The sequence below is a fragment of the Ranitomeya imitator genome, chromosome 1, assembly GCF_032444005.1.
Source record: "Ranitomeya imitator isolate aRanImi1 chromosome 1, aRanImi1.pri, whole genome shotgun sequence".
In the NCBI taxonomy this organism is placed as follows: Eukaryota; Metazoa; Chordata; class Amphibia; order Anura; family Dendrobatidae; genus Ranitomeya; species Ranitomeya imitator.
In genome coordinates, this window is record NC_091282.1 from 1176708890 (window position 1) to 1176729719 (window position 20830).

The following is a 20830-nucleotide window of genomic DNA, read 5'->3' on the forward strand; positions in this document are numbered from 1 at the left end:
CAAGGAACCATCTTTTTTAGCAACAAAAAAGAACCCCGCTCCCAACGGTGAAGAAGATGGTCGAATATGCCCTTTCTCCAAAGACGCCTTAATATAGCTCCGCATAACGGTATGTTCAGGCACAGACAGGTTGAAAAGTCGACCCTTAGGAAACTTACAGCCTGGAATTAACCCCTTTACCCCCAAGGGTGGTTTGCACGTTAATGACCGGCCAATTTTTACAATTCTGACCACTGTCCCTTTGTGAGGTTATAACTCTGGAACGCTTCAACGGATCCCAGTGATTCTGACATTGTTTTCTCGTGACATATTGTACTTCATGACAATGGTAAAAATTCTTTGATAGTACCTGCGTTTATTTGTGAAAAAAACAGAAATTTGGCGAAAATTATGAAAATTTCGCAATTTTCCAACTTTGAATTTTTATGCAATTAAATCACAGAGATATGTCACACAAAATACTTAATAAGTAACATTTCCTACATGTCTACTTTACATCAGCACAATTTTGGAACCAACATTTTTTTTGTTAGGGAGTTATAAGGGTTAAAAGTTGACCAGCAATTTCTCATTTCTACAACACCATTTTTTTTTTAGGGACCACATCTCGTTTGAAGTCATTTTCAGGGGTCTATATGATAGAAAATACCCAAGTGTGACGCCATTCTAAAAACTACACCCCTCAAGGTGCTCAAAACCATATTCAAGAAGTGTATTAACCCTTCTGGTGCTTCACAGTAATTTTTTGAATGTTTAAATAAAAATGAACATTTAACTTTTTTTCACAAAAAATTTAATTCAGCTCCAATTTGTTTTATTTTACCAAGGGTAACAGGAGAAAATGGACCCCAAACATTGTTGTACAATTTGTCCTGAGTACGATAATACCCCACATGTGGGGGTAAACCACTGTTTGGGCGCATGGCAGAGCTCGGAAGCGAAGGAGCGCCATTTGACTTTTCAATGCAAAATTGACTGGAATTGAGATGGGACGCCATGTTTCGTTTGGAGAGCCCCTGATGTGCCTAAACATTGAAACCCCCCACAAGTGACACCATTTTGGAAAGTAGACCCCCTAAGGAACTTATCTAGAGGTGTGGTGAGCACTTTGACCCACCAAGTGCTTCACAGAAGTTTATAATGTAGAACCGTAAAAATAAAAAATAATTTTTTCACAAAAATTAACTTTCCGCCCCCAATTTTTTATTTTTCCAAGGGTAAGAGAAGTAATTGGACCCCAAAAGTTGTTGTACAATTTGTCCTGAGTACGCTGATACCCCATATGTGCGCGTGAACCACTCTTTGGGCGGATGGGAGAGCTCGGAAGGGAAGGAGCGCCGTTTGACTTTTCAATGCAAAATTGACAGGAATTGAGATGGGACGCCATGTTGCGTTTGGAGAGCCACTGATGTGCCTAAACATTGAAACCCCCCACAAGTGACACCATTTTGGAAAGTAGACCCACCAAGTGCTTCACAGAAGTTTATAATGCAGAGCCGTAAAAATAAAACAAAAAATTTTTCCCACAAAAATTATTTTTTTAGCCCCCAGTTTTGTATTTTCACGAGGGTAACAGGAGAAAGTGGACCCCAAAATTTGTTGCCCAATTTGTCCTGAGTGCGATCATACACCATATGTGGGGGGAACCACTGTTTGGGCGCATGAAAGGGCTCGGAAGGGAAGGAGCTCCATTTAGAATGCAGGCTTAGATAGAATGGTCTGCAGGTGTCACATTGCATTTGCAGAGCCCCTAATGTACCGAAACAGTAGAAACCCCCCACAAGTGACACCATTTTGGAAACTAGACCCCCTAAGGAACTCATCTAGATGTGTTGTGAGAGCTTTGAACCCCCAAGTGTTTCACTACAGTTTGTAACGCAGAGCTGTGAAAATTTAAAAAAAAATCTTTCCCCCAAAAATTATTTTTTAGCCCCCAGTTTTGTATTTTCCCGAGGGTAAGAGGAGAAATTTGATCCCAAAAGTTGTTGTCCAATTTGTCCTGAGTACGCTGATACCCCATATGTTGGGGGGAACCACCGTTTGGGCGCATGGGAGGGCTCGGAAGGGAAGGAGTGCCATTTGGAATGCAGACTTAGATGGAATGGTCTGCAGGCGTGACATTGCGTTTGCAGAACCCCTAATGTACCTAAACAGTAGAAATCCCCCACAAGTGACCCCATATTGGAAACTAGACCCCCCACGGAACTTATCTAGATGTGTTGTGAGAACTTTGAGCCCCCAAGTGTTTCACTACAGTTTATAACGCAGAGCCGTGAAAATAAAAAATCTTTTTTTTTCCCACAAAAATTATTTTTTAGCCCCAAGTTTTGTATTTTCCCAAGGGTAACAGGAGAAATTGGACCCCAAAAGTTGTTGTCCTATTTGTCCTGAGTACACTGATACCCCATATGTTGGGGTAAACCCCTGTTTGGGCACACTGGAGAGCTCGGAAAGGAAGAAGCAATGTTTTACTTTTTCAACGCAGAATTGGCTGGAAATGAGATCGGACGCCATGTCGCGTTTGGAGAGCCCCTGATGTGCCTAAACAGTGGAAACCCCCCAATTATAACTGAAACCCTAATCCAAACACACCCCTAACCCTAATCCCAACAGTAACCCTAACCACACCTCTAACCCTGACACACCCCTAACCCTAATCCCAACCCTATTCCTGTTGTGAATTCTGTGGCAGAGCTCCCTCCTGTGGTCACAAGTGGTACTGCGGCTTCTGGGTTTCCTTCCTCAGGTAATGTGGTGAAGTCGTTGGGTGCTGCTCTATTTGACTCCACCTGGTGCCTTGCTCCTGGCCTCCAGTCAATGTTCTAGTATTGGTCTTGCTTCCTCCTGGATCGTTCCTGTGGCCTGGCTGCTCAGCATAAGCTAAGTTCTGCTTGTGTTTATTTTGTTGCTATATTTTCTGTCCAGCTTGCTTTTTGGGTTTTGCTTGCTTGCTGGAAGCTCTGAGACGCAGAGGGAGCACCTCCGTACCGTTAGTCGGTGCGGAGGGTCTTTTTGCCCCTCTGCGTGGTTGTTTGTAGGTTTTTGTGTTGACCGCAAAGCTATCTTTCCTATCCTCGATCTATTCAGTAAGTCGGGCCTCACTTTGCTTAATCTATTTCATCTCTGTGTTTGTATTTTCATCTTACTCACAGTCATTATATGTGGGGGCTGTCTTTTCCTTTGGGGAATTTCTCTGAGGCAAGGTAGGCTTATTTTTCTACCTTCAGGGCTAGCTAGTTTCTCAGGCTGTGCCCGAGGCGCCTAGGTCTGGTCAGGAGCGCTCCACGGCTACCTCTAGTGTGGTATGATAGGATTAGGGATTGCGGTCAGCAGAGTTTCCACGTCTCAGAGCTCGTCCTATGTTTTGTGGGTTTTGTCAGGTCACTTGTGTGATCTGAACTTCAAGGTCCATTGTGGTTCTGAATTTCCTAATCATAACAGTACTGGAGGCCCAAAGTACTAATGCTTCTCAATAGAGGGAAAAAAGAAGTTCTGAGACCATTTTTTTTCTTTGCACTGTGTTTTGCCTTTTTTTTCCCCTAGACATTTGGGTAGTTCAGGACACAGGTGTAGTGATGGACATTAAAGGTCTGTCTTCATGTGTTGATCATCTCACTGCAAGAGTACAAAATATTCAAGACTTTGTGGTTCAGAATTCTATGTTAGAACCAAGAATTCCTATTCCTGATTTGTTTTCTGGAGATAGAGCAAAATTTCTGAGTTTTAAAAATAATTGTAAACTGTTTCTGGCTTTGAAACCTCGCTCCTCTGGTGACCCAGTTCAACAAGTTAAGATCATTATTTCTTTATTACGTGGTGACCCTCAAGACTGGGCATTTTCCCTTGCGCCAGGAGATCCTGCATTATGTAATATTGATGCGTTTTTCCTGGCGCTCGGATTGCTGTACGATGAACCTAATTCGGTGGATCAGGCAGAGAAAAATTTGCTGGCTCTGTGTCAGGGTCAGGATGAGATAGAGATTTATTGTCAGAAGTTTAGAAAGTGGTCCGTGCTCACTCAATGGAATGAAGGAGCGCTGGCAGCTATCTTCAGAAAGGGTCTCTCTGAAGCCCTTAAGGATGTCATGGTGGGATTTCCCATGCCTGCTGGTCTGAATGAGTCTATGTCTTTAGCCATTCAGATCGGTCGACGCTTGCATGAGCGTAAATCTGTGCACCATTTGGCGGTATTATCCGAGCATAAACCTGAGCCTATGCAGTGTGATAGGACTTTGACCAGAGTTGAACGGCAAGAACACAGACGTCAGAATGGGCTGTGTTTCTACTGTGGTGATTCCACTTCTGCTATCTCCGATTGTCCTAAGCGCACTAAGCGGTTCGCTAGGTCTGCCACCATTGGTACGGTACAGTCAAAATTTCTTTTGTCCGTTACTTTGATCTGCTCTTTGTCATCTTATTCTGTCATGGCATTTGTGGATTCAGGCGCTGCCCTGAATTTGATGGACTTGGAGTATGCTAGGCGTTGTGGGTTTTTCTTGGAGCCCTTGCAGTGTCCTATTCCATTGAGAGGAATTGATGCTACGCCTTTGGCCAAGAATAAGCCTCAGTACTGGACCCAGCTGACCATGTGCATGGCTCCTGCACATCAGGAGGATATTCGCTTTCTGGTGTTGCATAATCTGCATGATGTGGTCGTGTTGGGGTTGCCATGGCTACAAGTCCATAACCCAGTATTAGATTGGAAATCAATGTCTGTGTCCAGCTGGGGTTGTCAGGGGGTACATGGTGATGTCTTATTTCTGTCTATTTCGTCATCCACCCCTTCTGAGGTCCCAGAGTTCTTGTCTGATTACCGGGATGTATTTGATGAGCCCAAGTCCAATGCCCTACCTCCGCATAGGGATTGTGATTGTGCTATCGATTTGATTCCTGGTAGTAAGTTTCCTAAAGGTCGACTGTTTAATTTATCTGTACCTGAGCACGCCGCTATGCGGAGTTACGTGAAGGAGTCCTTGGAGAAGGGTCATATTCGCCCGTCATCGTCGCCATTGGGAGCGGGGTTCTTTTTTGTGGCCAAGAAGGATGGTTCGCTGAAACCTTGTATAGATTACCGCCTTCTAAATATAATCACGGTCAAATTTCAGCACCCCTTGCCGCTGCTATCTGATTTGTTTGCTCGGATCAAGGGGGCTAGTTGGTCCACCAAGATAGATCTTCGTGGTGCGTATAATCTTGTGCGTATTAAGCGGGGCGATGAATGGAAAACTGCATTCAATACGCCCGAGGGCCATTTTGAGTACCTAGTTATGCCTTTCGGACTTGCCAATGCTCCATCGGTGTTTCAGTCCTTTATGCATGACATCTTCCGAGAGTACCTGGATAAATTCCTGATTGTATACTTGGATGATATTTTGGTCTTCTCGGATGATTGGGAGTCTCATGTGAAGCAGGTCAGAATGGTGTTCCAGGTCCTGCGTGCTAATTCTTTGTTTGTGAAGGGATCAAAGTGTCTCTTTGGTGTTCAGAAGGTTTCATTTTTGGGGTTCATTTTTCCCCTTCTACTATCGAGATGGACCCTGTTAAGGTCCAGGCCATCTATGATTGGACTCAGCCGACATCTCTGAAGAGTCTGCAAAAGTTCCTGGGCTTTGCTAATTTTTATCGTCGTTTCATCTGTAATTTTTCTAGTATTGCTAAACCATTGACCGATTTGACCAAGAAGGGTGCTGATGTGGTCAATTGGTCTTCTGCTGCTGTGGAAGCTTTTCAGGAGTTAAAGCGTCGTTTTTCTTCTGCCACTGTGTTGTGTCAACCAGATGTTTCGCTTCCGTTCCAGGTCGAGGTTGATGCTTCTGAAATTGGAGCGGGGGCTGTTTTGTCGCAGAGAAGTACTGATTGCTCGGTGATGAAACCATGCGCCTTCTTTTCCAGGAAGTTTTCGCCTGCTGAGCGAAATTATGATGTTGGCAATCGAGAGTTGCTGGCCATGAAGTGGGCATTCGAGGAGTGGCGTCATTGGCTTGAAGGAGCTAAGCATCACGTGGTGGTCTTGACTGATCACAAGAACTTGACTTATCTCGAGTCTGCCAAACGGTTGAATCCTAGACAGGCTCGTTGGTCGCTGTTTTTCTCCCGTTTTGACTTTGTGGTTTCGTACCTTCCGGGCTCTAAAAATGTGAAGGCGGATGCCCTGTCTAGGAGTTTTGTGCCCGACTCTCCGGGTTTGTCTGAGCCGGCGGGTATTTTCAAAGAGGGAGTAATTTTGTCTGCCATCTCCCCTGATTTGCGGCGGGTGCTGCAAAAATTTCAGGCTAATAAACCTGATCGTTGCCCAGCGGGGAAACTGTTTGTCCCTGATAGGTGGACGAATAAAGTTATCTCTGAGGTTCATTGTTCGGTGTTGGCTGGTCATCCTGGAATCTTTGGTACCAGAGATTTAGTGGCTAGATCCTTTTGGTGGCCGTCTCTGTCGCGGGATGTGCGTTCTTTTGTGCAGTCCTGTGGGATTTGTGCTCGGGCTAAGCCCTGCTGTTCTCGTGCCAGTGGGTTGCTTTTGCCCTTGCCGGTCCCGAAGAGGCCTTGGACACATATCTCTATGGATTTTATTTCGGATCTCCCCGTCTCTCAAAAAATGTCGGTCATTTGGGTGGTTTGTGATCGCTTCTCTAAGATGATCCATTTGGTACCCTTGTCTAAATTACCTTCCTCCTCTGATTTGGTGCCATTGTTCTTCCAGCATGTGGTTCGTTTACATGGCATTCCAGAGAACATCGTTTCTGACAGAGGTTCCCAGTTTGTTTCAAGGTTTTGGCGAGCCTTTTGTGGTAGGATGGGCATTGACCTATCCTTTTCCTCGGCTTTCCATCCTCAGACTAATGGCCAGACCGAACGAACCAATCAGACCTTGGAAACATATCTGAGATGCTTTGTTTCTGCTGATCAGGATGATTAATAATCGGGCCAGCTCGGCTACCTTGGTTTCGCCGTTTTTCTGCAACTCTGGGTTCCATCCTCGTTTCTCTTCAGGGCAGGTTGAGTCTTCGGACTGTCCTGGTGTGGATACGGTGGTGGATAGGTTACAGCAGATTTGGACTCATGTAGTGGACAATTTGACCTTGTCCCAGGAGAAGGCTCAACGTTTCGCTAATCGCAGACGCTGTGTGGGTCCCCGACTTCGTGTTGGGGATTTGGTTTGGTTGTCATCTCGTCATATTCCTATGAAGGTTTCCTCTCCTAAGTTTAAGCCTCGTTTCATTGGTCCGTATAGGATTTCTGAGGTTCTTAATCCTGTGTCTTTTCGTTTGACCCTTCCAGATTCTTTTTCCATCCATAACGTATTCCATAGGTCATTGTTGCGGAGATACGTGGCACCTATGGTTCCATCTGTTGATCCTCCTGCCCCGGTTTTGGTGGAGGGGGAGTTGGAGTATATTGTGGAGAAGATTTTGGATTCTCGTGTTTCGAGACGGAAACTCCAGTATCTGGTTAAGTGGAAGGGTTATGGTCAGGAAGATAATTCCTGGGTCTTTGCCTCTGATGTCCATGCTGCCGATCTTGTTCGTGCTTTTCATGTGGCTCATCCTGGTCGGCTTGGGGGCTCTGGTGAGGGTTCGGTGACCCCTCCTCAAGGGGGGGTACTGTTGTGAATTCTGTGGCAGAGCTCCCTCCTGTGGTCACAAGTGGTACTGCGGCTTCTGGGTTTCCTTCCTCAGGTGATGTGGTGAAGTCGTTGGGTGCTGCTCTATTTGACTCCACCTGGTGCCTTGCTCCTGGCCTCCAGTCAATGTTCTAGTATTGGTCTTGCTTCCTCCTGGATCGTTCCTGTGGCCTGGCTGCTCAGCATAAGCTAAGTTCTGCTTGTGTTTATTTTGTTGCTATATTTTCTGTCCAGCTTGCTTTTTGGGTTTTGCTTGCTTGCTGGAAGCTCTGAGACGCAGAGGGAGCACCTCCGTACCGTTAGTCGGTGCGGAGGGTCTTTTTACCCCTCTGCGTGGTTGTTTGTAGGTTTTTGTGTTGACTGCAAAGCTATCTTTCCTATCCTCGATCTATTCAGTAAGTCGGGCCTCACTTTGCTTAATCTATTTCATCTCTGTGTTTGTATTTTCATCTTACTCACAGTCATTATATGTGTGGGCTGTCTTTTCCTTTGGGGAATTTCTCTGAGGCAAGGTAGGCTTATTTTTCTACCTTCAGGGCTAGCTAGTTTCTCAGGCTGTGCCCGAGGCGCCTAGGTCTGGTCAGGAGCGCTCCACGGCTACCTCTAGTGTGGTATGATAGGATTAGGGATTGCGGTCAGCAGAGTTTCCACGTCTCAGAGCTCGTCCTATGTTTTGTGGGTTTTGTCAGGTCACTTGTGTGATCTGAACTTCAAGGTCCATTGTGGTTCTGAATTACCTAATCATAACATATTCCCAACTGTAAATGTAATCTAAACCCTAACCGTAACTTTAGCCCCAACCCTAACTGTAGCCTTAGCCCTAGCCCTAACCCTAGCCCTAACCCTAGCCCTAACCCTAACCCTAGCCCTAACCCTAGCCCTAGCCCTAACCCTAACCCTAGCCCTAACCCTAGCCCTAACCCTAGCCCTAACCCTAACCCTAGCCCTAACCCTAGCCCTAACCCTAGCCCTAACCCTAACCCTAGCTCTAACCCTAGCCCTAACCCTAGCCCTAACCCTAACCCTAGCCCTAACCCTAGCCCTAACCCTGGTCCTAACCCTAGCCCTAACCCTAATGGAAATAAATACATTTTTTTAATTTTTCCCTAACTAAGGGGGTGATGTAGGGGGGTTTGATTTACTTTCATAGCGGGTTTTTTAGCGGATTTTTATGATTAGCAGCCGTCACACACTGAAAGATGCTTTTTATTGCAAAAAATATTTTTTGCGTTACCACATTTTGAGAGCTATAATTTTTCCATATTTTGGTTCATAGAGTCATGTGAGGTCTTATTTTTTGCGGGACGAGTTGACGTTTTTATTGGTAACATTTTCGGGCACGTTAGATTTTTTGATCGCTTTTTATTCCGATTTTTGTGAGGCAGAATGACCAAAAACCAGCTATTCATGAATTTCTTTTGGGGGAGGCGTTTATACCGTTCCGCGTTTGGTAAAATTGATCAATCAGTTTTATTCTTCTGGTCAGTATGATTACAGCGACACCTCATTTATATCATTTTTTTATGTTTTGGCGCTTTTATACGATAAAAACTATTTTATAGAAAAAATAATTATTTTTGCATCGCATTATTCTCAGGACTATAACTTTTTTTATTTTTTGCTGATGATGCTGTATGGCAGCTCGTTTTTTGCGGGACAAGATGACGCTTTCAGCGGTATCATGGTTATTTATATCTGTCTTTTTGATCGCGTGTTATTCCACTTTTTGTTCGGCGGTATGATAAAGCGTTGTTTTTTGCCTCGTTTTTTTGTTTTTTCTTACGGTGTTTACTGAAGGGGTTAACTAGTGGGCCAGTTTTATAGGTCGGGCCGTTACGGACGCGGCGATACTAAATATGTGTACTTTTATTGTTTTTTTTTTATTTAGATAAAGAAATGTATTTAGGGGAATAATATATATATATTTTTTCATTATTTAGGAATATTTTTTTTTATTTTTTTTTACACATTTTGAAATTTTTTTTTTTACTTTTTTACATTGTCCTAGGGGGGGACATCACAGATCAGTGATCTGACAGTGTGCACAGCACTCTGTCAGATCACCGATCTGAGAGCAGTGCAGGCTGCTTCACAGTGCCTGCTCTGAGCAGGCTCTGTGAAGCCACCTCCCTCCCTGCAGGACCCGGATCCGCGGCTTTCTTGGATCCGGGCCTGGAACAAGCAGGGAGGGAGGTAAGACCCTCGCAGCAACGTGATCACATCGCGTTGCTGCGGGGGGCTCAGGGAAGCACGCAGGGAGCCCCCTCCCTGCGCGATGCTTCCCTGCACCGCCGGCACATCGCGATCATGTTTGATCGCGGTGTGCCGGGGGTTAATGTGCCGGGAGCGGTCCGTGACCGCTCCTGGCACATAGTGCCGGATGTCAGCTGGGATAGGCAGCTGACACCCGGCCGCGATCGGCCGCGCTCCCCGCGTGAGTGCCGCCGATCGCGCTGGACGTACTATCCCGTCCGTGGTCATGGGGGCCCACCCCACCTCGACGGGATAGTAAGTCCGATGTCAGAAAGGGGTTAAGTCAATAGCACAATCGCAGCCCCTGTGCGGTGGAAGGAAACTGGACTTTGGCTCATCGAATACATCCTGAAAATCAGACAAAAACTCTGGAATTTCAGAAGAGGAAGAAGAGGAGATTGACATCAAAGGAACATCATCATGAACCCCCTGACAACCCCAACTAGTCACAGACATGGACTTCCAATCCAACACAGGATTATGTACCTGCAACCACGGAAAACCCAGCACGATAGCATCATGCAAATTATGCAACACCAGAAATCGACAATCTTCCTGATGGGCTGGCGCCATGCGCATGGTCACCTGTGTCCAAAACTGGGGCTTATTTTTAGCCAAGGGTGTAGCATCAATGCCCCTTAAAGGAATAGGGTTCTGCAAAGGCTGCAAGGGTAAACCACAACGCTTGGCAAACTCAAAGTCCATTAAGTTCAAGGCGGCGCCTGAATCCACAAACGCCATGACAGAAAATGATGACAATGAGCAGATCAAGGACACAGATAACAAAAATTTAGGTTGTACAGTACTGATGGTAATTGAACTGGCGATCCTCTTTGTCCGCTTAGGGCAGACAGAAATGATATGAGAAGCGTCGCCACAATAATAACACAACCTATTCTGACGTCTGAAACCTTGTTGTTCCGTTCTAGACAGAATCCTATCACACTGCATTGGCTCAGGAATTTGCTCTGAGGATAACGCCACAGCACACACAGTTCTGCGCTCCCGCAAGCGCCAGTCAATCTTGAATGGCCAGAGACATAGAATCACTCAGATCGGAAGGCGTGGGAAACCCCACCATAACATCTTTAACGGATTCAGAAAGACCCTTTCTGAAAATTGCCGCCAAAGCATCATTATTCCATTTAGTCAACACCGACCATTTTCTGAATTTCTGACAATACAATTCTGCTGCCTCTTGACCCTGAGACAGGGCCAACAAGGTCTTCTCAGCTTGATTCACAGAATTAGGTTCATCATATAACAGTCCCAAAGCCTGAAAAAAGGAGTCTACATCAAGCAAAGCCGGATTCCCAGATTCCAGGGAAAATGCCCAATCCTGTGGGTCGCCACGCAGCAGGGAGATGACGATTTTAACCTGCTGAATGGAATCACCGGAGGATCGAGGTCTCAAAGCAAAAAACAGTTTACAGTTGTTTTTAAAACTCAAAAATTTGGACCTGTCACCAAAAAACAAATCAGGAGTAGGAATCTTCGGTTCTAAAACAGGAGTCTGAACAATATAATCAGAAATACCCTGTACCCTAGCAGCAAGCTGGTCTATACGAGAAGCCAATTCCTGAACATTCATGCTAGCACAAGGCTCTTCAGCCACCCAGAGATAAAGAGGGAGGAGAAGACAAAGTAGACTGAAGAAAAAAAAATGGCTCAAGACCTTTCTTCCCTTCTTCTGAGATGCATTTAACTCATTATGGGCCAGTTGTACTGTTATGATCAGGTGACCTTGGAGCAGCATGAAAACTTTCACTGAAGTAGGTGGTAACTATACTGACCGCAAACCCTGATCTTAACACCGCAACTCGAAGTAGCCGTGGGGTGTGCCTAACAAAACCTAGACACCTCGACACAGCCGGAGGACTAAATACCCCTATAGATGGAAATAGGAATTCTACCTTGCCTCAGAGCAGAACCCCAAAGGATAGGCAGCCCCCCACAGATAATGACTGTGAGTAGTAGAGGAAAAGACGCACGTAGGCAGGAAACAGGATTTAGCAAATGAGGCCACACTAGCTAAACAGGAAAGGATAGGACAGGATACTAAGCGGTCAGTATTAAAAATCCTTCCAAAAATATCCACAGCAGAAAATACAAAAACTCCACCATCTAACTAAATATGTGGAGCGTATATCTGCAACTCCAGAGAATCCAACAAGACTGAGAAAACACTGACACAGTCTAAGCTGGACAAGAGAAAAACAAATGAATAGCACAGAATATAAGCACACTGCATGTGTGCCACAGAAAAAGAAACAGACACTTATCTTTGCTGAATTGGCAGCTAAGCAGGAGAAGCCAGAAAGTGATCCAACACTTCACAAGAAACATTGACAACTGGCAAGGACTAAAGAATCCTGCACACCTAAATATCCCAGTCAGAACTGCAATCAGCAGATACACGCCCCAGAGACTGGAAGAACTCATTAACATTAAAAAATGAAATATGATTTTTCCACAAGAAAGCATCTGATATGAGACACATGTGGAGGACTGTTATCAGTAGTCTATAATCTGTTTGCCCATTTTAACCCCTTTCCGACATTGGGCGTAATAGTACGCGGATGTCGGACTCCAACTGTTTGGTGCAGGCTCCAGCGCTGAGCCTGCTCCTTTCTGGACACATGACAGCTGACCTATATAGCTGACATGTGCCTGCAACACAGCTGCGGGTGGAATCGCGATCCACCCACAGCTGTTAACTAGTTAAATGCCGCTGTCAATCTCTGACAGAGGCATTTAACTCGCGTTTACCGGTAGCGAGTCACAGAGCCCACCCATCGGTGACCCTTTCACATGATTGCGAGTCACCAATGGGTCGGCATGACAACCAGAGGTATCCAGCAGACCTCTATGGTTGTCATAGACAGATTGCTATGAGCGTTGCCCGGTGGTCACTGCTCACAGCAGCAAGTTAGCATTTCTACTACACATAGGCGATCTGATCATCGCCTATATGTAGCACAGACGATCAAAGTACTGCAGCTTCTAGTTTCCCATGGAGACTATTGAAGTATGCAAAAAGTAAAAAAAAAAGTTTTAAAAAATACTTAAAAAAATTAAAAAAAATAAGTTAAAATCACACCCCTTTGCTGTTGTGAATTCTGTTTTCGGGCTCCCTCCTGTGGTCATGAGTGGTACTTCGGCTGGTTCTGTCCATGGACTTTCTCTGATGCCTGTGGGTGTTTCTGAGTTTCCTTCTACAGGTGTCGAGGCTAATTCGTTAGTGGGCTGCTCTATTTAACTCCACTTGGATCCTTGTCCAATGCCAGCTGTCAATGTTGTAGCATTGGTCTAGTTCGCTCCTGGATCTTCCTGGTTACCTGTTTCCTCCAGCAGAAGCTAAGTTTTGGTTTGCTTTTTTCTTGTTTGCTATTTTTTCTGTCCAGCATGCTTATGTGAATTTTGCCTTGCTTGCTGGAAGCTCTGGGATGCAGAGGGGCGCCTCCGCTCCGTTAGTCGGTGTGGAAGGTATTTTTCCCTGCACTCTCTGTGTGGCTTTTGTAGGGTTTTTTGCTGACTGCAAAGTGACCTTTCCTATCTTCTGTCTGTTTAGTAAGTCGGGCCTCTCTTTGCTAAATCTATTTCATCTCTGTGTTTGTGATTTCATCTTACTCACAGTCAATATATGTGGGGGGCTGCCTTTTCCTTTGGGGAATTTTCTCTGAGGCAAGATAGGCTTATTTTTCCTACCTCTAGGGCTAGCTAGTTCTGAGGGTGTGACGAGGCGCCTAGGTCATGATAGGAGCGCTCCACGGCTATTTCTAGTGTGCGTGATAGGATTAGGGATTGCGGTCAGCAGAGGTTCCACTTCCCAGAGCTTGTCCTGTATTAATGTGCTATCAGGTCTTTTCTGGTGCTCTAACTACCAGGTCCACTATTTGTCCTAACCACCAGATCATAACAGTACAGCTGGCCAAAAGTATTGATGCATCTCAATAGAGGGAGAAGTGAAGCTCTGAGACCATTTTTTTTTCTTTGCAGCGTGTTCTGTCTCACTTATCCCCTTTACCTCTGGGTGGTTCAGAACACAGGTGTGGACATGGACATTCAAGGTCTGTCCTCTTGGATGGATAATCTCACTACAAGGGTACAAAACATCCAAGATTTTGTGGTTCAGAATCCGATGTCAGAGCCTAAGATTCCAATTCCTGATTTATTTTTTGGTGATAGATCTAAGTTTTTGAATTTCAAAAATAATTGTAAATTGTTTCTAGCTTTGAAACCTCGCTCCTCAGGTGATCCTGCTCAACAAGTAAGGATCATTATTTCTTTGTTACGTAGTGACCCTCAAGACTGGGCATTTTCCCTTGCGCCAGGAGATCCGGCATTGCGTGATGTGGATGCGTTTTTCCTGGCGCTCGGATTGCTTTATGACGAACCTAATTCAGTGGATCAGGCAGAGAAAATCTTGCTGGCTCTGTGTCAGGGTCAGGATGAAGCAGAGATATATTGTCAGAAGTTTAGAAAGTGGTCTGTGCTCACTCAGTGGAATGAACGTGCCCAGGCAGCAATCTTCAGAAAGGGTCTCTCTGAAGCCCTTAAAGATGTCATGGTGGGATTTCCTATGCCTGCTGGTCTGAATGAGTCTATGTCTTTGGCTATTCAGATCGATCGGCGCTTGCGTGAGCGTAAAACTGTGCACCATTTGGCAGTACTATCTGAGCATGGGCCTGAGCCTATGCAGTGTGATAGGACTTTGACCAGAGCTGAACGGCAGGAACACAGACATCGGAATGGGCTGTGTTTTTACTGTCGTGATTCCACTCATGCTATCTCCGATTGTCCTAAGCGCACTAAGCGGTTCGCTAGGTCTGCCACCATTGGTACGGTACAGTCAAAATTTCTATTGTCCGTTACTCTGATTTGTTCTTTGTCTTCCTACTCTGTTATGGCATTTGTGGATTCAGGCGCTGCCCTGAATTTGATGGACTTGGAGTATGCTAGGCGCTGTGGTTTTTTCTTGGAGCCCTTGCAGCATCCTATTCCATTGAGAGGAATTGATGCTACGCCTTTGGCCAAGAATAAGCCTCAGTACTGGACCCAATTGACCATGTGCATGGCTCCTGCACATCAGGAGGATATCCGTTTTTTGGTGTTACATAATCTGCATGATGTGGTCGTTTTAGGGTTACCATGGCTACAGGTCCATAATCCAGTATTGGACTGGAAATCAATGTCTGTGTCCAGCTGGGGTTGCCAGGGGGTACATGGTGATGTTCCATTTTTGTCAATTTCGTCTTCTACTCCTTCTGAGGTTCCGGAGTTTTTGTCGGATTATCAGGATGTATTTGATGAGCCCAAAGCCAGTGCCCTACCTCCTCATAGGGATGGCGATTGTGCAATTAATTTGATTACTGGTGGTAAGTTTCCTAAGGGCCGATTATTCAATTTATCTGTGCCAGAGCACGCCGCTATGCGGAGTTATATAAAGGAATCCTTGGAGAAAGGCCATATTCGCCCATCGTCATCACCGTTGGGAGCAGGGTTCTTTTTTGTGGCCAAGAAGGATGGTTCTTTGAGACCTTGTATTGATTACCGCCTTCTTAACAAAATTACTGTCAAATTTCAGTATCCTTTGCCGTTGCTGTCTGACTTGTTTGCTCGTATTAAAGGGGCTAGTTGGTTTACCAAGATAGACCTTCGAGGGGCGTATAATCTTGTGCGTATTAAACGGGGCGATGAATGGAAAACAGCATTTAATACGCCCGAGGGCCATTTTGAGTACCTGGTGATGCCATTCGGGCTTTCCAATGCTCCATCGGTATTTCAGTCCTTTATGCATGACATCTTCCGAGAGTACCTGGATAGATTCCTGATTGTGTATTTGGATGATATTTTGGTCTTTTCGGATGATTGGGAGTCTCATGTGAAGCAGGTCAGAATGGTGTTCCAGGTCCTTCGTGCTAATTCCTTGTTTGTGAAGGGGTCAAAGTGTCTCTTTGGAGTTCAGAAGGTTTCATTTTTGGGGTTCATTTTTTCCCCTTCTACTGTCGAGATGGACCCTGTTAAAGTCCAGGCCATTCATGATTGGACTCAGCCGACATCTGTGAAGAGCCTGCAAAAGTTCCTGGGCTTTGCTAATTTTTATCGTCGCTTCATCGCGAATTTTTCTAGTGTTGCTAAACCGTTGACTGATTTGACCAAGAAGGGTGCTGATGTGGTCAATTGGTCTTCTGCGGCCGTGGATGCTTTTCAGGAATTGAAGCGTCGTTTTTCTTCTGCCCCTGTGTTGTGCCAGCCAGATGTTTCGCTCCCGTTTCAGGTTGAGGTTGATGCCTCTGAGATTGGAGCAGGGGCTGTTTTGTCGCAAAGAAGTTCTGATGGCTCGGGAATGAAGCCATGTGCTTTCTTTTCTAGAAAGTTTTTGCCTGCTGAGCGCAATTATGATGTTGGTAATCGTGAATTGTTGGCCATAAAGTGGGCATTCGAGGAGTGGCGTCATTGGCTGGAAGGAGCCAAGCATCGCGTGGTGGTCTTGACAGATCACAAAAATTTGACTTATCTTGAGTCTGCCAAACGGTTGAATCTGAGACAGGCTCGATGGTCGTTATTTTTCTCCCGTTTTGATTTTGTGGTTTCGTACCTTCCGGGCTCTAAGAATGTGAAGGCTGATGCCCTGTCAAGAAGTTTTGTGCCTGACTCTCCGGGTGTTTCTGAGCCGGCAGGTATTCTCAAAGAGGGGATAATTTTGTCTGCCATCTCCCCTGATTTGCGGCGGGTGCTGCAAAAATTTCAGGCTGATAGACCTGACCGTTGCCCAGCAGAGAAACTGTTTGTCCCTGATAAATGGACTAGCAGAGTTATCTCTGAGCTTCATTGTTCGGTGTTGGCTGGGCATCCTGGAATCTTTGGTACCAGAGATTTGGTGGCTAGATCATTTTGGTGGCCTTCTTTGTCACGGGATGTGCGTTCTTTTGTGCAGTCCTGTGGGACTTGTGCTCGGGCTAAGCCCTGCTGTTCTCGTGCTAGTGGGTTGCTTTTGCCCTTGCCGGTCCCGAAGAGGCCCTGGATGCATATTTCTATGGATTTTATTTCGGATCTCCCCGTCTCTCAAAAGATGTCGGTCATTTGGGTGGTTTGTGATCGCTTTTCTAAGATGGTCCATTTGGTACCCTTGTCTAAATTGCCTTCCTCCTCTGATTTGGTGCCATTGTTTTTCCAGCATGTGGTTCGTTTACATGGCATTCCGGAGAACATCGTTTCGGACAGAGGTTCTCAGTTTGTTTCGAGGTTTTGGCGATCCTTTTGTGCTAGGATGGGCATTGATCTGTCTTTTTCCTCGGCTTTCCATCCTCAGACAAATGGCCAAACTGAACGAACTAATCAGACGTTGGAAACATATCTGAGATGCTTTGTTTCTGCTGATCAGGATGATTGGGTGTCCTTTTTGCCGTTGGCTGAGCTTGCCCTTAATAATCGGGCCAGCTCGGCTACTTTGGTTTCGCCATTTTTCTGCAATTCTGGTTTCCATCCTCGTTTCTCTTCAGGGCAGGTTGAGTCTTCTGACTGTCCTGGTGTAGATACTGTGGTGAATAGGTTGCAGCAGATTTGGACTCATGTGGTGGACAATTTGACATTGTCCCAGGAGAAGGCTCAACGTTTCGCTAACCGCCGGCGCTGTGTGGGTCCCCGACTTCGTGTTGGGGATTTAGTTTGGTTGTCGTCTCGTTATGTTCCTATGAAGGTTTCCTCTCCTAAGTTTAAGCCTCGTTTCATTGGTCCGTATAAAATTTCTGAGGTTATCAATCCTGTGTCATTTCGTTTGGCCCTTCCAGATTCTTTTGCCATCCATAATGTGTTCCATAGGTCGTTGTTGCGGAGATATGTGGCGCCTGTGGTTCCATCCGTTGACCCTCCTGCTCCGGTGTTGGTTGAGGGGGAGTTGGAGTATGTGGTGGAGAAGATTTTGGATTCTCGTATTTCGAGACGGAAACTCCAGTACTTGGTCAAGTGGAAGGGTTATGCTCAGGAGGATAATTCCTGGGTTTTTGCCTCTGATGTTCATGCGGCCGATCTGGTTCGTGCCTTTCATTTGGCTCATCCTGGTCGGCCTGGGGGCTCTCGTGAGGGTTCGGTGACCCCTCCTCAAGGGGGGGTACTGTTGTGAATTCTGTTTTTGGGCTCCCTCCTGTGGTCATGAGTGGTACTTCGGCTGGTTCTGTCCATGGACTTTCTCTGATGCCTGTGGGTGTTTCTGAGTTTCCTTCTACAGGTGACGAGGCTAATTCGTTAGTGGGCTGCTCTATTTAACTCCACTTGGATCCTTGTCCGATGCCAGCTGTCAATGTTGTAGCATTGGTCTAGTTCGCTCCTGGATCTTCCTGGTTACCTGTTTCCTCCAGCAGAAGCTAAGTTTTGCTTTGCTTTTTTCTTGTTTGCTATTTTTTCTGTCCAGCATGCTTATGTGAATTTTGCCTTGCTTGCTGGAAGCTATGGGATGCAGAGGGGCGCCTCCGCTCCGTTAGTCGGTGTGGAAGGTATTTTTCCCTGCACTCTCTGTGTGGCTTTTGTAGGGTTTTTTGCTGACTGCAAAGTGACCTTTCCTATCTTCTGTCTGTTTAGTAAGTCGGGCCTCTCTTTGCTAAATCTATTTAATCTCTGTGTTTGTGATTTCATCTTACTCACAGTCAATATATGTGGAGGGCTGCCTTTTCCTTTGGGGAATTTTCTCTGAGGCAAGATAGGCTTATTTTTCCTACCTCTAGGGCTAGCTAGTTCTGAGGCTGTGACGAGGCGCCTAGGTCATGATAGGAGCGCTCCACGGCTATTTCTAGTGTGCGTGATAGGATTAGGGATTGCGGTCAGCAGAGGTTCCACTTCCCAGAGCTTGTCCTGTATTAATGTGCTATCAGGTCTTTTCTGGTGCTCTAACTACCAGGTCCACTATTTGTCCTAACCACCAGATCATAACACTTTGCCATACAAAATAAAACAATAAAAAAATTAAATTTGATATCACCGCGTTTACAATTGCCCGATCTATCAATATAAAAAAAGAATTAACCCGATCATTAAACGGCGTAATGAGAAAAAAAGTCAAAACGCCAGAATTAGTTTTTTTTGGTGGCCGCATTAAAATGCAATAACGGGCGATCAAAAGATCGTATCTAAACCAAAATGGTATCAATAAAAACATCAGCTCGGCGTGCAAAAAATAAGCCCCCACCCAACCTAAGATCACAAAAATGGAGACGCTATGGGTATCGGAAATGTTTAATTTTTTTTTTAAACAAATTTTGGAATTTTTTTACACCACTTAAATAAAAAAGAACCCAGACGTGTTTGGTGTCTGTGAACTCGTAATGACCTGGAGAATCATAACGGCAGCTCAGTTTTAGCATTTAGTGAACATGGCAAAAAAAAAACACAACTGTGGGATTGCACTTTTTTTGCAATTTCACCGTACTAGGTCGTTAAGGGGTTAATAAGTCAGCTACGTGAAATCTGGTGACAGATTCAAATAAGTAAAAGTTTGACACATTTTCATTTCTGTACCACATTCATTATCATTTTCATAGTCCTAGGGCCTAATTATTTATAGCATTTGCTCCTTTTTTTCCTCTAGTGTTTTCTGTTTTTTATTCACTTATTTTTTATTTGTGCCTTTTTAAAAGACTATGCCTTTGCCTGTTGTTGTTTTTTACGTTCGCCATTGTGGGCCGGGTAAGGGGTTTCCAAGTGTTTTTTCGTCTGATTCATCATTTGCGTCTTTTGTTGCAAAGTTTTGGTACAAATGTGCTCCGGTTCTTCCTAGAGGTATATAATTTCTGCACACGTTTTTGCGACATATTAGCCGATCATGCAACAAGTCGTGTAAGAGGTTAAAGACGAAACTAAAATGCATTTTTATAGCGTATGAAACTCATGAGCGTGCGCCATTTTGAAGAATTTGGCGCAAACCATCAATGAACGCCACAAGACAAAAAAAGTAAAAATCGCCCATGATGATCGAGGCCCTGGGCGTTTTGTGAGTTTGTTCAGCGATGAGGACGTCGTTTTTAATGTCCAGATGTATTTTAGGGAGGGAAAATTCATGATTTGAGACTTTTGGAAATGTTGCAAAAATGTTGCGCAATAGGAACAGTACATCAGCTCCTCAGGGTGCAAAATCCGCCCATTATTGTTCTTCTTGTACAATTGGAGACTGACGTGAAACATTCTAAGGCCGCCGTCACACATGCGAGTTTTACGGACGTAAGAGCGCAGAATCTACGTCCGTAAAACTCGCAAAAAATACGGCACAATTATTCTCTATGCCCCTGCTCCTATTTGCCGTATTTTACTGATCAGTATTATACGGCTTTCTACGGCCGTACAAAATCGCAGCATGCTGCATTTGTCACCGTACTGCGCAAGAAATACGCCAATGAAAGTCTATGGAAGCGTGAAAAATACGGATTACACACGGACAAGCAGTGTGACTTGCGAGAAATACGCAGCGCTGTTAGAGAGAAAAGCCGGTAATTCAGTGCGGTGTACAGTAAAATCACACTGACAGCTTACAGTAGAATAGGTAGAATAAATGTGTACACATAGAATAGGTATATATATATGTATATATGTCAGTGAGACACATATATGTATATATATTAATATTTATTCCAGCGCTAGACAGCTTGAAAGCCGGTAATTCAATTACCGGCTTTTTCCTTCTCCTTCCTAAAACCCGACATGATTTGAGACATGGTTTACATACAGTAAACCATGTCTTCTCTCCATTTTTTTTGCAGATTCCACACTACTAATGTCAGTAGTGTGTATCTGCAAAATTTGGCCGTTCTAGCTCTTAAAATAAAGGGTTAAATGGCGGAAAAAATTGGCGTGGGCTCCCGCGCAATTTTCTCCGCCAGAGTAGTAAAGCCAGTGACTGAGGGCAGATATTAATAGCCTGGAGAGGGTCCACGGTTATTGGCCCCCCCCTGGCTAAAAATATCTGCCCCC